At 37.5% G+C, this 15863-nt stretch overlaps 1 pseudogene; it reads left to right on the top strand.

Moving 5' to 3' along the window:
• The first annotated feature begins 8099 nt into the window (after positions 1-8099).
• LOC136254159 (short-chain collagen C4-like) lies at positions 8100-15681 on the top strand (annotated as a pseudogene).
• The last annotated feature ends 182 nt before the right edge of the window (positions 15682-15863 follow it).

The raw sequence follows: 15863 nt of genomic DNA on the forward strand, positions 1-15863 counted from the left end.
CACGGCATCAGATGCCACAGTCGATCTGCTGGCTTTGTTCCACAAAGCTGAGCTTTTAGCAAATGAACTCCGGTAAACACCTTTAGATGTTGAGGAAGATGACAGGAATTTATCAGCATCTATGCTTGCAATGAGATTAAGAGTGTGTGCAGCACACCTATAATGTGGCAGCAATTCATATCGTACCTAGGTGAGATCATCATCAGTATTTGCTTCCTCGGAGTCAAATGTTAGCAATTCATCAACATTTTCAAAAGCTGTATCATCCTTTGTTTCTTCTTCTGGATCCTCCAGGGGTGCAGCTGCAGAATCAGAAGAATCTGAATATACTGTGAATGCTTTCACAAAGTTTGACCCATTATCTGTTATGGTAGCACATACTTTCCCAGTAAGACTATAGCTTGCATGAACTTGCTCTATCTTGCAAGCCAAAACATCATAAGTATGCCTCCCCATCATTCTTGCACATGCTATGGCCGCTTTGCATCCGAGGGTCAATCCAATGGACGGTCATCCCCAAATAGCTTCGGTGGTGTGCCGTTCATACATCAATAGTAGTCGAAACAATATCAACTGTTTCCAACGTCTTTTTGACTTTGCTGACCATTGAATCATAAACTGTATCAAGATAAACTGTAAAAGAGTTTCTGTCATGTAATTGGGTTGGACAAATACTGCCTAAAAGCTTTCTAAAAGCTGGGGATTCCACGGTCGACAAAGGTCGCATGTCTTCTATTACATACTCTGCAAGCAAACTTTGTAGCTTATTGGGAGGAATGGAATACCTACTCAACATTGCTGGTAAAGTGCACTGCCTCTTTGGATCACCATTATTATTGCTATCACCATCAGCCTCCAATCTTCGTTTCCACTGCTCAGGTTTTTAAACTTCTTTTGCTATCAATGTTGTATTCTTGTGTATAGATGTCAGATGTTTCTTGAGATTTGAAGTTGTATTCTTAGCAGACGACAGCGTTTTATTTCCAGCACACAAAGTACAACGGACCTTAAAATTCTTTGCATCTTCACTCAGGAAAACAAAATAATGTCTGTATTTCCATCCGTAAAAAGCTGTCCCTGTCCCTGCTGCTTCGCTGCTAGAAGCATCGATAGAATCCCGTGTAGAATTCGAAGCACCACTGTTATCTCCCATAGTTTCCACGAAGTTACCCACGCTCAAACACGAGGTCCAACACGTGGTAGATCATGAGATAGTAAGGTGTGCATTAGCAAGAATGGTTTTGTTTATTATTGAAGTCATGCCGCAAAGTCGCCATCCAGCCCATCCTGCTATATAGCTGCACCTGAACCTGCTGGGTTTTGGGTGCACAAAGGCTACTGAAATCCTGTTTGTTACTTCGCTCTGAATTATTGCTGATGTAGGGTAAGCAACTGTATTATACATTACGCGAGGGCGACATTACTAGCTGCCTCGAGTAGACCTAGTAGGTTTACTAGTCAGTTGTTGTAACAACGTTAGTTTACGTAACTTTGTAACTGCATTAGGGGCACTCCAATTGGTAATTATGTTTCTGGTCCATTGAAAATCAGTTTTAGGTGTGGGCGGGCGAAATTCAGCAACAATGAAGTGACTGCTCAATTAGAGTATTTTGTGATTTACTGACTGTTCTATTAGAGTATATCAACCCGTATCATGCACTCTGCCCATTTCTTGCAGGTTTTCACTAATAAAATACAAATTATGATAGTTAGATTTAGCATACTTGTTGCAGCCCAATATATATATATATATAAATTATTAATGAACACGTTTTAACAACACATAAAAACAATTGTTCTAATCAGTAAGAATACGGCTCTCCACTAAGCGTAGCTCAGTGGAGACAGCGGGGAGCTCGGTTGACTGCAGCTTTCTGCTCCCACGAATGGCCAGTAATATATACTTGTTTCTGAAATCCAGGTTTTTCAAAAAGCTGATGCGGGCATTTTACCCATGTATTTCTGAAATTTCACATTCTCCAAAAAAGGATGCGGGTGGTGGACCAGAAACATAATTACCAATTGGAGTGGCCTTACTTAATAACCATCATTACTTTACAGTCTCAACTATTGTAACTAGTTACTAACGCGTTACTATTGTAACTTAGTTACTATTTCAAGAAGTAATTTTAGTTACAAACTACTAGTTACAAGCTATGTAACGCGTTATATTACTTAGTTACTTAAAAAGTAATATATTACGTAACGGCGTTACAATTGTAACGCGTTACCCCAACTCTGGTATAACTAAATAGTTCAGCTGCAAGTAATATGTAATACGTAACTAGTTACTTTTACCAAGTAACTTGCCCAACACTGAAAGTAACTTGTTTGTAGCTGGTCTAGATGAACTCTCTACTGGATAGCTTTTTTGTAGTTGAACCCTCTACGCAGTGACTTAATTGTTTGTAGCTGAATTCTCTGCAGAGTGACTTGTTGTAGCTGAACTCTCTACAGGGTGACTTGCTTGTAGTTGAATTGTCTATAAGATTAACTTTTTGTAGCTGAACTCCATACAGAATAACTTGCAATGTAATATAATTCTATAATCGAGTAAGTTATAAACGTAGCTGAATGCTCTATTAGGGTGACTGTTCTATTAGAGTATCTCGATTTCCCATATGCTACACGTAGTTGGCTTTGGAATCATAACTCAGTGGTTTGTACTCCGATTCTTCTGTACTACTGCAAGGACTTTCTATGATAATTATTCCAGCTACACACCAATTTTCAGCTCATTGCTCTAAGCGGTTTGCCTGGTAGGCGTGAAAACTAATAGTTTTTTTATTCATAAAAATCTATCGCGTAATTGTGACACAGGTTGGGTTTTGTGTCATATCTCGATAGTCTTTAACTGGATTCCTTTCAAACCACAAAAAGGCACTCCTAGGATAGTTACTCCATCTACATAGCAATTTTCAGCTCATTCCTTCAAGCGGTTTACCTTGTGGGCGTGACAGACCTTCGACCTTATTCTACGCAAATAATCGGTAATAACTCCGTGACTGTTCATCGGATTCCTACCAAACTTGGTACTGAGATTTGCCTTAATGAGCCCTTTAAGTGGCCCAAATTTCAGCCCAATTGGAGCACGAATTCGTGTTTTATGGCGGATTCTGCAAAGTGTGTGAAAAGAAGTAGAAGAAAAAAACGAAGAAAAAAACCCTAAGTTTGGCCGCTCGTATCTCGGAAATGGCTGAAGCGATTTTCTTCAAATTTTGAATGTGGACTCCCCTAGCTAGCCAGCACGTCTGTAGCAACTTTGGTTTCAATCTGATAAGGAATCACGGAGCTACAAAGGTGTGAAAATCGCGTTTACTTTCTTCCTGTTAATATACTCACGGTGTGGCGCGCCGGCTTCTTGGGCCGCACGACACACTACCGAGTGTCTTGATACACTTTTATTAGAATGCAAAGAACCAATAGCTAGAACTAAATGTAATTAGTTCATTGGTTTTGATACATGGAACCTCATCTAGACACACCTGAAGTAGTATTGCTCTCTGAGAACGTGTGTTGTAAACTCAGTAAAATTTAATGCTGTTACTAAATTTACCAACCTGATGTAAATGTACAAAAACAATCCTTCCGGTTACTAAGCCTAAGAAGAATAAGAACAAGAAACCTGGAATCAAGTAATCCACTAAATGAATGCCAAGAGTTATTTCCCCTGCACGTATTTGGTATGGAAACAAAAGATCTATAGACCTGGATGCCTGCCATAAGTGGATAGAAGGCTTCATGAGTTATTCACAATTGACGATGACCAGTGAACTAACTGATTCAGAAATAGTATATATACCTTCAAAGAAGAAGAAGAAATGAAGCCAGGAAATGCAAATAACACTAGGAACTATAAGTAGACTGTCACCGGCTATACTCAAGATGATGATTCAAGAAGACCACAGACAAGACCTAATTTTGAGGACTTTGAAATCAAGAGATGAGCATACACATTTTATACTAAGACAACAGATGACTACATTACAACATCAGATGACCAACAGGTAACTACATTGATTTAACAGCAATAAGTCAGGTGGCTAACTACTGAAGTAAGATCAACTCTTACACATTCATTCCTTTTGGCAATTAAGTTTGACCCGTGCTCTATTTCTCATGCTTTAACTTGTTGGAGTGATCAGTCAATGATAAATATTTCTGTCATGAAAAAGTGCTCTGGAGGTGAGCTTCAGCCCCATTGTGTAGGTGAACTCCTTCCTTTTTGATGTCTAGAGACTTAATGACAATGTAATGCAAAACCTTACTAACTACAGATACAGTAGGCAATAACTTTTGGTCTTGTCTGTAGGATTGATCAATGAAAAGAAACAAATACAAGGAAAATTTAAGGGTTTTAAACTTAATTATAGGGATTATAGAGATAAAAACTATTGAAAAAAGAGAGGTCATCTACACCTGCAGCTATACTAGTTTTATTGGCTTTAGTACAAAGACTGAAGTAGGAATATGCGGAGGTGTATAGATGATCTCCCTTGTTTAATTACTTTTTCTGTGATTGCTACTTGAGTTAGAGATTTGGTGAATAATGACAATTAGGTCCGGTAGAATTGATCTCATTAAAAATTACAGCAACAGCAGATTATCTGTCACTAGCTACAGGAATAACAAAACCTTCTTAAAGCTTATTCTTACACTTTACCACCTTTCTCTGAAGCATGAAGAAATGTTTTCCGTAGCTAAAAATAATGGTTGTTTGTCTAAACATTGAATGCCAGAGCACGTGATCAATTATAGCAGTTATGAATTTAGAAGGGGCAGGGTGTGGGTGGGTAGTGCTTCCTTCAATAATGACTACTGCCCACACAAAGGTTGAGGAAGTGGCTGATAAGAACTAGCAATAATTTACTTTGTGTGGCCTTGGGAAAAGCTAAAGTTTGGACCCAGTTAACTACATAAACCTTGCAAATAGAAATTTATTTCAGTTTGCCAAATTTTGTAAAACTTTGTTCCTAATTTATGTTCATTATGGTGGACTGGAACATTTACATTCCAAAGATAGTAGGAATACTGTTAGTACAAGTATGTATATGCAGCTGGTTACAGAGAAGCCATTATCAACTATGTAAAGGAGCCTTCAGGCTTGTTGCTAGTGAATGGTACATTTTTGTATAAACATCATTAAGTTTGTTTTTATGCTTTTGTATAAAGGTTCTCTATAGCTATTTGCACTTGTTATGAGTGGTTGTCTTAGCCATCTACACTACCGAAACAAGCAAGTCATACAATGTCTCAATGCCAATCCTCAGTTCAGTTAATCCTGTGTATTTTCTGTCCACTTATGTATCGCACCGTTTAAGTAGGGATCGTGGTGAATGTTTCGCGTGCCGCCCAAAATTCCACCTTTAAAAATCATCCTACAAACATTGTATGAAGCGAAAACCACCTTTACGGAATAGTACTAGTCCATATAACAAGGGGGTGTCACTCAGGCTCTTGCTGTAGGTAGATCTGCGACCGCGGTCAAACTCTAAGTCAACGGTCAAGGCCACTAAATAGCTCTTACAGTGGGTCAAGGGTCAAGACGATACGGAAGGTTCGAAACCCACAATCGAAAACTATACGTAGCTATTATCAAGTTTACGGGATTATACGTAACTCACAAGAGGTAAGGATCTCTAAGAAGATGTTTTAAAGCTCCAACAGGCATTTCGCCGTAATTATAATGATTTTTCTCTCCCAGCTGCTGGTAGCACGCACTAAGAAAATATTATACTAGGTTACAAGCGCAGGTGCGTATAGGAAAATAGAGAAATAAGTGTAGGTCAAAAGTTCGACAAGAAATGCTCAAGTCACAGGTCAAAGACGATAAATGCTGCAAGTCAAGGGTCAAGGTGAAATTTTCCCCGGTCAAGACTTTGACCGCGGTCGCAGATCTACCTACAGCGTGAGCCAACGTGACACCCCCTTGCCATTTACGCTACAACAACAAGCTCACCGGTGGGATGTGCCTTTTGGGGTTCCGATGAGTGTACACCCTATGCGCCTTGTCTTTTCTTTTATCTTCAATCAGGCTGCTTGTCTTCTTCTTCATGCAACGAAACCATATCGAGGCGTTAATTTTCCATATCAACACTTTCTTTAAGCAGCATAATAGATGCCACAAAATTGTACGCTACTGTAGCTACGGAGGTACCGGTACTCCACGATAGGTCACAAGGTCACGCCCATTCTTTATTCTACGTATATCGATCTATGGATCGAGACCACGCCCCTTTTACGCTAGCTGTATTTTTGACCACACACCTTCAAGTTAGTAGGCTGATTCGAGATACTCTAGTCTAATAATCAATCGAAACCACGATGAACACACTCTTTTTCGAGCCCTTTTTGGGAAAACACACATCTTTTGCAAGCTGACTCGAGATACTCTAATACAGCAGTCACCCTAATAGAACAGTCACACGTTTATAGCTAGCTGTATGCTATAACAAAAAAACTAAACAAACTAGTATATTAAAAATTATGAATTTAAAAATGAAGTAGGGATCCAAGCGATAAAAAGTAGTGAAACAAGAGATGAACAATGGTAGTTATTACAACATAGCTCAGTGGGAAATCCCTACTTTGGCATGGTATAACAATTATTTTGTGTTCATTGCCAAAGTAGGGATTTCCCACTGAGTTATATGCTGTAATAACTATACCATTGTTCATCTTTTGTTTCACTACTTTTTATCGCTTGGATCCCTACTTCATTTTTAAATTCATAATTTTTAATATACTAGTCAGATATAGAACTTAAGAGTTGTACCCTTTAGTCCCTTTTCTAAAATAAGCTGAACTGCCTCTCTGATCAGCTGAGGCAGTGAATCCATCAGTTCTCCTTATTAAAATGTTGCAGTGCAACTAAAGGTCCATCAAAGAAGGTATGCAAACAATATTACATATTTTATGAACATATTAATCTGTTAACCAGAACATATGGCACATTCATAACCACAACAAATCAGTGGTGCCTAATCTCTCAGCTCTGACAGCTCACAAGAGGTAATTACTATCACAAAGCTTGTGGTATATAGCATGCACTTCTAATCAGGATAAAAGCAAACACTTACACTGCATTCGATAGTATGATGTTGCTATGAAAAAGCCATTAAAGATCTTGAAGTTGGAAAAAAAGCTGTGACTACGTTATGTGTATGTACATAAGGTAGAGTCCAATCTAGTATCCTTTCTACAATTTTGAAATGCTAGGCAAATACACAGATAGGTTTACAACGGTCAATGCAATGCAGTGGGTAGCAAGAATAGTAGTCAAAGAACCAATGCAATTACACTTGTGCGTAACAAAGATGACAAACAATACTTAAAGTTTCTTAGTTTACTAGAGTGGTATATTACCAGTATATGGAACAGTTTATATTTTAGTAGCTTTTCAGTAAACCCGCATTCACTGATGTTTTACTGAGAGTTTAAAAACTTAGTAAAACAATAATACGTTCCATATAGTTGATATTTTGCTATCAGTATAACTGGGTACAGCTACAGTAAAGCAGCTTAACAAATTAGTACATTAAGCAGTGAAAGGTATCACGATTCAACCTTAAGACTGAGTATTGTGGCTTGTAAGCTATCAACTTTTATGGGTATACTGATATATATTCATATCGTGAATCAATTTTGCCATGATATATGACAAAAGAAAAATCTATATCGCCCAACACTAGTATATATATATGTGAGCGGATTTGCGAAAATGGGTCTTCCACACACATCCAATTCTATGAACTTGGAAGACCATAACTTTGCATTCAAGAAAGATACAAGCCTGAAAATTCCACCATCTATTAACCTATGTTGGTGTTTACCGTTGCTTAAATTTCAAGGCAATACCTTTTCCCAATCTTAAGTTATGAATTGCCAAAGTTGATAAATTAGATGTGTGTGGAAGATCCCTTTTCGCAAATCCGGTCACATATATTTATACAGTACAGTATAAATTGTCAAGAGAAACCATAGTTGCAGTGATGTAAAAATAACATAATTCTGAGGAGTCTATTGGCTGCACGAAGCCATGCATCAGCAACTACATAATTACTATAATATGAGCATACCAATTGCCTTTACAACACAAACAAGGTCATTCGCAAAATGGCTACCAACTCAAAGGATAGTGTGTTGGTAGCCAGTCTAGTACTATCAGTAGTTAGTCTAGTATTACTAATAATGTTTGGTGTGACTTGGTACTTTCAGGCATCACTGAGTCTACTACAACAACAAGTAGAGTATGATAGGGAACTGTTGGTGAAATTACAGGAACAAGTGAATGTAAGGCCTATCATTAATGTATTGGATGTAAAAGGGAGTGTACTGATGGGCAATTTATTTTACTGTAGTTATTGCTTAAACAGCATTACCATGCATATTTCTATGAATAGTGACTCATGTAGTCCCAATTACTCTAATAGAGTATACACTTATTGAATTTTGGTAGTCACACACATATAGTGCACCACTCAGATAGATGATAGAGAATTTCAGTTTAAAATTTTAAATCGTAGACACATTGCACTACTGATGTTACTACTAAGGCTCGTGATATCAGATAATTGTCACTGTAAAGATGGTACACCAGGTCCTAGGGGTCCTCCTGGAGAAAAAGGATCAATGGGAAGAGATGGTGCTAAAGGAGATACTGGACCAAGAGGAGACCCTGGTGACAGGGGACCTAGAGGAGTACTAGGTATGTACAGTAAAATGACCTATATGCACTCAATGTACAGGTAGTACATGTCTTGTGCATAATTATGATGCTGCAGTTTAGTTAGAATTTTGATCAGTCACAAAACGTTTCAATCTTTGTTGATTCTATATCAAAAGAAAGTGCTATCCTCTAAAACCTGATGTTCACTGATAGTGAAATCAGCAATAGATGAATTTCATAATGCATGATAATAAAAATTGCTCCTAACAATCTAAATTTGTAAATGAGAATGTCTAAACTAATCTATCCAAGTTTTAAAAAGGGATAACATTTTCAAAATTCATGGTTTCTCATATATTATGAATGTGACTGCCCAGAAAAGGCAACAGGGTCGGGATATAGCATTTTTAAATTCATAGTTTCCCATGCAGCTGCATATACATAATACATTGTGCATACTCCCATACATTACCATATAGGGGGAAACTTTGGCAAATAGCAAGCTAAATCACATTTGGCAAAATAAACTTTGGTGAATTCAAGCTCAATCTGTAGCTATGAAGATGCTAATCTCAGGCACTACGAGCAATTGGCAGGTTAACTTTGGCGAATTTGTAGTGAATCGCCAAATTCACCAAAGTTTTCCCCCGCCAAAGTTTCCCTCTATACGGTATGTACAATGACCGCATGCATGTCAGAAATTGGTAGATAAGCAAATTCTTTGATAGCTGAGCCCCATAAATTTATAATAGAGCTCTGTTGAAGTGTTCTACACCTTAATATCTAAAAGAACAGTCATTCAAATAAATGAGAATATGGATGAACAAGGGTCAGAAAATTAAGGGTCTACAATATGTGACTGCCTAGAAGGAGCAATAGTTGCTTCTTAATTCTGGGCAATTCAGCCACATGCATTTGTGTATGGAAAACCATGAACTTGAAAATTTCAGATACTGCAGCTACGTATATTGATATTATACAGTACAGTAGTACTGTATGTTAGGGTTCATGGAGATTTGGGGTTTTCTGGCCAAAACTGCTGTATCAAAATTAATTTATTTTAATTTTATACACTGTACCCATATCAAAACTTGCCAGATATTCCAGATTTCTGCATATTGGTTTTCCTCGTTTCATATAACATAAACACCATCTGTTAAACAAGGCACAATGATATCCGCATACTTGGTCAATAGACATGAGGTTTGGTTCATCAGATTCTCAATTAAAGGTGATTCAAATTAGTGTGTAAGTTTTTGCATAGCAATGAAGGAAATGCTAAAAAGAGACCTTGTACCATGAAATGTACATGCTCAGAATGTTCGTAAAAATATATATGTGTTTTCAGCATGTTCTACAACATATCTCTGTAAACTAACCTGTTAAGCAATTTATACAGTCAGAATCTTATTAATAAGCATCTTTCATTGCATAAAATTATAAATTTGTTTGAGAGTAACAACTTGTAACTTTTGATTTTTCCCACCAAGGTATTATAATTTATTTTCTAACAGGTTAATGTATGGAGCACACATTACAGATTAATTTCAAGTAAAAACCAAGTTGAATTGCTTACAAGACATTTACTTTGGTGCCATGTGTTAACAAGTTAATTAATGCCACAGGGAGATAAGACAGAAATGGTCAAATTTCTGTGCAAAAATGACCATAAAGGTCAAATCTACGATGGTACATATCTCGAGGAGTACTATATAATTACGTGGAATGTTTCGTGGTTTCATGAAAAACTACATGATTTGGCCAATTTTGGGGGCTATGCCACTATACTTTATGTACAGTGAAAACAACTAGTACTAATTATTGTTCAGTTTGCTATGTAGCTACTTACATATACTGTTAAAAATAGTGAAAATTAATAATAATGGTTGCATTGATCAGTGCAATGATTGTGGAAACACTCTATATACTGTAGCATATAACCTGAATACATGCAAATTTAACCCATTAACAGCCATCACTGAAATAAGGCAGTATGGCATCATAACCGTGATCAGTCACCCATACAGAATAAACTTGTTAGCAAGATGTGCTAGTACTGAAGCAGACAAGCCCATGTGTGATTGTTATGTAATAGTGCAAACTGTAACCTTTCATAATAGGCGAGTTAAACCATTCTTCAAGTTGAAAGGTATTATACTCAATAACAAAGAAAGTGTTATACATCGATGTAGACAGCGCTAGGTAAGGTTGACAGTCAGCTGTTTTATCAGATGTGGCATGATGAGCATGGGTACATATACTGTATATGCACTGGTGTTTGCAGGCCTAAATATGTTGATTTTGTTTACAGAACAATTATTGTAACGAAGTTATCAAACAGAAAAGTCTGAACTTTTTTAAAAACCAACCTGAATAAACAATGGAACTATTTAAAATATGTCTTAAACTCCAAAGAACTATTCTATATAGTTAACATACCTTGTGATCCATCATCCATTCCACAGCTGGTTTATTTGTGATTTGCCCCCTTTTTTACTGTTGCACATGCGTATATTCATCTTAGTAAATAGTTCCATTATTTATTCAGGTTGGTTTTTTTTTTTTAAGTTTAGACTTTGCTGTTTGATAACTTCTTTACAATAACTGTTCTGTAAACAAAATCAACATAGTTAGGCCTGCGTGAAACATGCCGGCATAATAAAAAGCATAATAGGCTGGAGTGCTATGCCAGTATAATGTTAGCATATTAGGTGGATATTTCAAACTGTGAAGCTTAATTCCATAAAAACAGATCGATAGCTACTCCCTAATAGAGCAGTCAGTAGAAATTGTAAACTGCAATAGAACACTTAAATGCATTGTACATAGCTCCTTACATTGATACTCTCTAATAGGACAGTCACTTATAGTGAAATACTCTAATAGAGCATTTTCACTGATTAAAATGTTCTAAGTACGGACCCACCGATTATGCTGGCATAATAATGAGCATAATAGGTGCCTGAAAGCATTGAGTATAATGCTAGCATAATAGGCAGAACACTTGTGCACTACTATAAATTCTTACTTAACAAAATACAATCACACAAAAAGATCAATATACTCTAATAAAACAACCCCCTTTGGATTAACTTGTAACTCAGGGGATGGAGCCTACCAACAGTCTAGTTTTAAACAGTGAGTTCAGTAGAGACCAAATGTTTTCCGCGAGGCCTTCCATTTGGGATATAGCCATACATGTGTTGTAAATTTTGACAGATTTCGGCTCATATTCATAAAAATGGGCAGGAAGCCAGGAACATCTATAAATGTTGTCCAGTGCTTTTATGGGTTATTGGGTGAGGTACTCTACAAAATACACTTGCTTAAAAGATGATTTGTTGTACTTCAATTTTCACAAAAACGGCACTGGACGGGTCTGCAATAAAAAAGTCAACCCACTGAAACTCACGTAACAAAGTACAAAGTTGGTTTACTAACTCCCAGGCACCTTTTTGGACCTTATTAAGTGTAGGTTTACTGTGTTTACGTGTCAACGCAAACTGATGCTCTTGCTCATGCTCATGATGATTTAGAAACTTGCAGCATCCGTTTCCCCAAGAATATGCATCCGTTTTCAATAGTATAATGACCACCATGTGATGTATACCATTCATGGAAACACTGAAGTGCGCTAAACAGCATCACTGATGCTGCTGCAAATTTCTGTTCAAAATCCTGAAAAATTGCTAAAATTTAAGATGTGTGCTACAGAAACAGCAAGGCTGGGGAATTACTGTACTATTACCTTATGGTTTTGATACAGACTTGGGTAGAATTGATCACCCAGAGTTGGGGGAAAACTATAGAGGTTTTTCATTGCCAACCCTACTGTTCTATTAGAGTATATTGATCTTTTCTGTGACAAGCCTTTTGACAAGCAAGGATTTAGTTACAGTCTACGCTTCAGCCACTTACTGTTTTCCTCTAAAGTGCAAAATTACTAGAAAAACATGGAACTGAGGTATAAATATTGAGCATAATTGGTGAATAATATTGAACATTAATTTAAGCATAATAGGTAAATTTTTGAGCAGCACAGCATAGCATAATATGAGCATAATTGGTGGGTCCCTAGTTCAAAGATACTTGTAACAAATGAAAGACAGCACGATGGGTGAAAATTTTGGGAAATTCCTTAAAGCGTTTTGGTTTGAGCATATTTGACTCAGGCCTAAACATAGTCAACCTCCTTAGTTTATAGCGAGTATTTTATATATGTTATAATTATAGTAGTTCTGTGTATTGAGTGGTTAGTTGGCAATGCTCAGAATTCTGTACTGTAGCATTCATATTATTTTATAATCCTTGACAGCAGATATATTTGTTGTGCTTGTGTTTTTCTTTTTTACATGTATAGATTGCTTTGCTAGATAAACAATAGGCAGTTGATATAGTGCCGACACCAGTTATGAGCGTGAATGGCTATGTTACTTGCAATATAGTATTTACGCGTTGAGCTGAATCCTCAAAAACATTTAATAACTCATGGATGTAATTACACACAATCTTGAAATTTGGCTCATTTTTAGAACTGCTTGACCTGATAAAAATATTTCAAAATCTTTTTGTTCAAATGTCTGACATAATATTTACGGCCAATCAAAATTTCACAATAAATTTCCTATGTGAAGCCATATAAGTACAATGTCCATTACAGCCCTTTCCCAAACTAGTAATAGAGCCAAACTGTAATGTGTCTGTTGTTGGCACCTTTGTTGTTACCACTAATCATCTGGTTGGCTGAAATGTTAACTCTGCTGAGAAAAATCCACTTAAAATTTTTAGCTGTTTTTCAGGATTCAGCTCAACTTGTACATACTATAGTCCATCATTTAACTGGACTATCAAACACACTAGGTGTATCAAGGCAAGCTAGGGTTGGCATGCATCCAGTATGCCCCGAGTCTTCAACTTTAAGTCACCCATCTACCCAAGTATTCAACTTTAACGTACACAATCAGTAGTTTGTCTCGGATCTTGTACTTTAGGACACGTGACAAGTAGTTATTAGTGTAAGGGTCGGGTTCAGCTTTGGTTTCTTTTTCACTCTTGTTATATAAAAATAATATAGAAGTTACTTCATTTGGACATTTATAAGGTAGAAACTAAGGAAGGTGGGTAGCTGCAGCACCATTGATACAGTGGTTATGAGTATGGACTATGAATACAGAGGCTTGGGCTCGAACCCCAACTTTTTTTGCTTTCCTAGGTTTTTTTGTCAAAGTTTTTTTAATGTACGTGACTGCTGGCACTATATGACCTGCGTAATACAATAATGACTACTAGCTGTAATGCTAAATCAGCTCAATCAATACGTGCACTGCGTGTCAATGTAAAGTGGGTGTGCGTGCATGGGTGTGTGTGTGTGTGCGTGTGTGTGTGTGTATGTGTGTGTGTGTGTGTGTGTGTGTGTGTGTGAGAGAGAGAGAGTGAATGCATGTGTCAACTTTACATAATGTAGTGTGTGCATGTGTGGACGTGTAGTGTGCCAAGCATGCATGTTACAATGACTGACCACATAGGCAATCAAGGTTATCAAGGAATTCAAGGAGAAAAATGCAAACAAGGTAACATCAGTATTATTATGTAAAAATTCACATAATTACTTTCTATATAGGTGAGAAGGGAGAAACTGGAAACGAGGGACCAAAGGGTCAGCGTGGAAGTAATGGTCGCAAAGGGAAAAAAGGAGAACTGGCCATGGGACAAAAGGGAGATGTAGGGAATGTTGGACCAAGAGGAGATCCTGGTGATAGGGGACCAAGAGGAGTATTAGGTCAAGTACATTGTAAATAGTACACACTGAATTTTAGCTTTGCAGGCAATCAAGGTTATCCAGGACCATTAGGGAACCCAGGTTAGTTCAAAACTCTCATGTGACTACTCGAAACACCACAGCTCATTTCTTAAAGGCGAAAAAGGAGAACCTGGAAAGGAGGGGCCAATAGGCCAGCCAGGAAATGATGGCAGTAAAGGTGATAAAGGAAATGTGGGAGATACTGGTGACGTTGGAATACAAGGTGTGATAGTCAATACCAAGAGTTCACATGAACTTCTGTCATTGCTATAGGGTATATTCATAGAAGTTTTACCTGCGTACTTTTAACTGTGTTGTGTGTGCATTCACACGCTCACGTGTGTGTGCTTGTTTATGAACATCACAGGTTTATACACTGCATTTTCTATTATATTCTTAGTTCCTCACTATAATATGCACTCATAGGCATTCCAAGGACCAACAGGACCACCTGGACCAAGAGGACTCAAGGGAGAAATTGGATATCAAGGAATGAAAGGAGATAAAGGAGAGAACGGTAGAAGTGGATTGCCAGGACCAACTGGTCCACCGGGTCAAAAAGGTACCAAAGGAGATAAGGAAGAGATAAATGGAGGAACTGTGTATGTAAGATGGGGACATGACCGGTGTCCATCAGCTGCTGAACTGGTATATAGCGGAAGAGTAGGTGGAGAGAAGTATACACACTCTGGTGGTGGTAGCAATCCACAATGCTTACCTTTAGATCCAAACTATCTCAGAACACAACCTGAATTACAGGATGATGTAGCAGTAATGGTTGGAGCAGAATACCAAACACACATTTTCAACAGAGCTGTCCATGATCATGATGTACCTTGTGCAGTTTGCTATGTCAGTCAACGTTCTACAGTCTATATGGTACCAGCAAAGTACACTTGTCCTAGTGAATGGACCAGAGAATATTACGGATATTTAATGGCTGAACGTTGGAATCATAATCCTTCTCAGTTTACATGCATTGACAGTACCTTCAAGTCAGTAGTTGGATCAGCAGCTAATAAGGATGGTCTACTATTCTACCCAGTGGAGGGAAGATGTGGATCATTACCTTGTCCTCCATATGATGAAACTAGACAGTTATCATGTGCCGTGTGTACCAAGTAACTAGATAGTAATGTTTACAACTTTAACTACTTTATACAATAATGGCTAGCTTAGTGTAGTTTTCATTCGACTGTAGCTACAGTGTAGAGAAGACATACGTAAATTATACATGTGAAGTAATGCTCCCTATGTAAATTTAATCAAGTGACAAGATTATTCATGGATCAGTGGATACCGTATAGCCTAAATATTTCGATAGGGAATTTTTTTACTGATTTTGCAGTTTTTGGGGTTACCAGCAAAAATTTTATCCTTGAAATATTTAGACTT

Source organism: Dysidea avara, chromosome 4 (genome assembly GCF_963678975.1).
Source record: "Dysidea avara chromosome 4, odDysAvar1.4, whole genome shotgun sequence".
NCBI lineage: Eukaryota > Metazoa > Porifera > Demospongiae > Dictyoceratida > Dysideidae > Dysidea > Dysidea avara.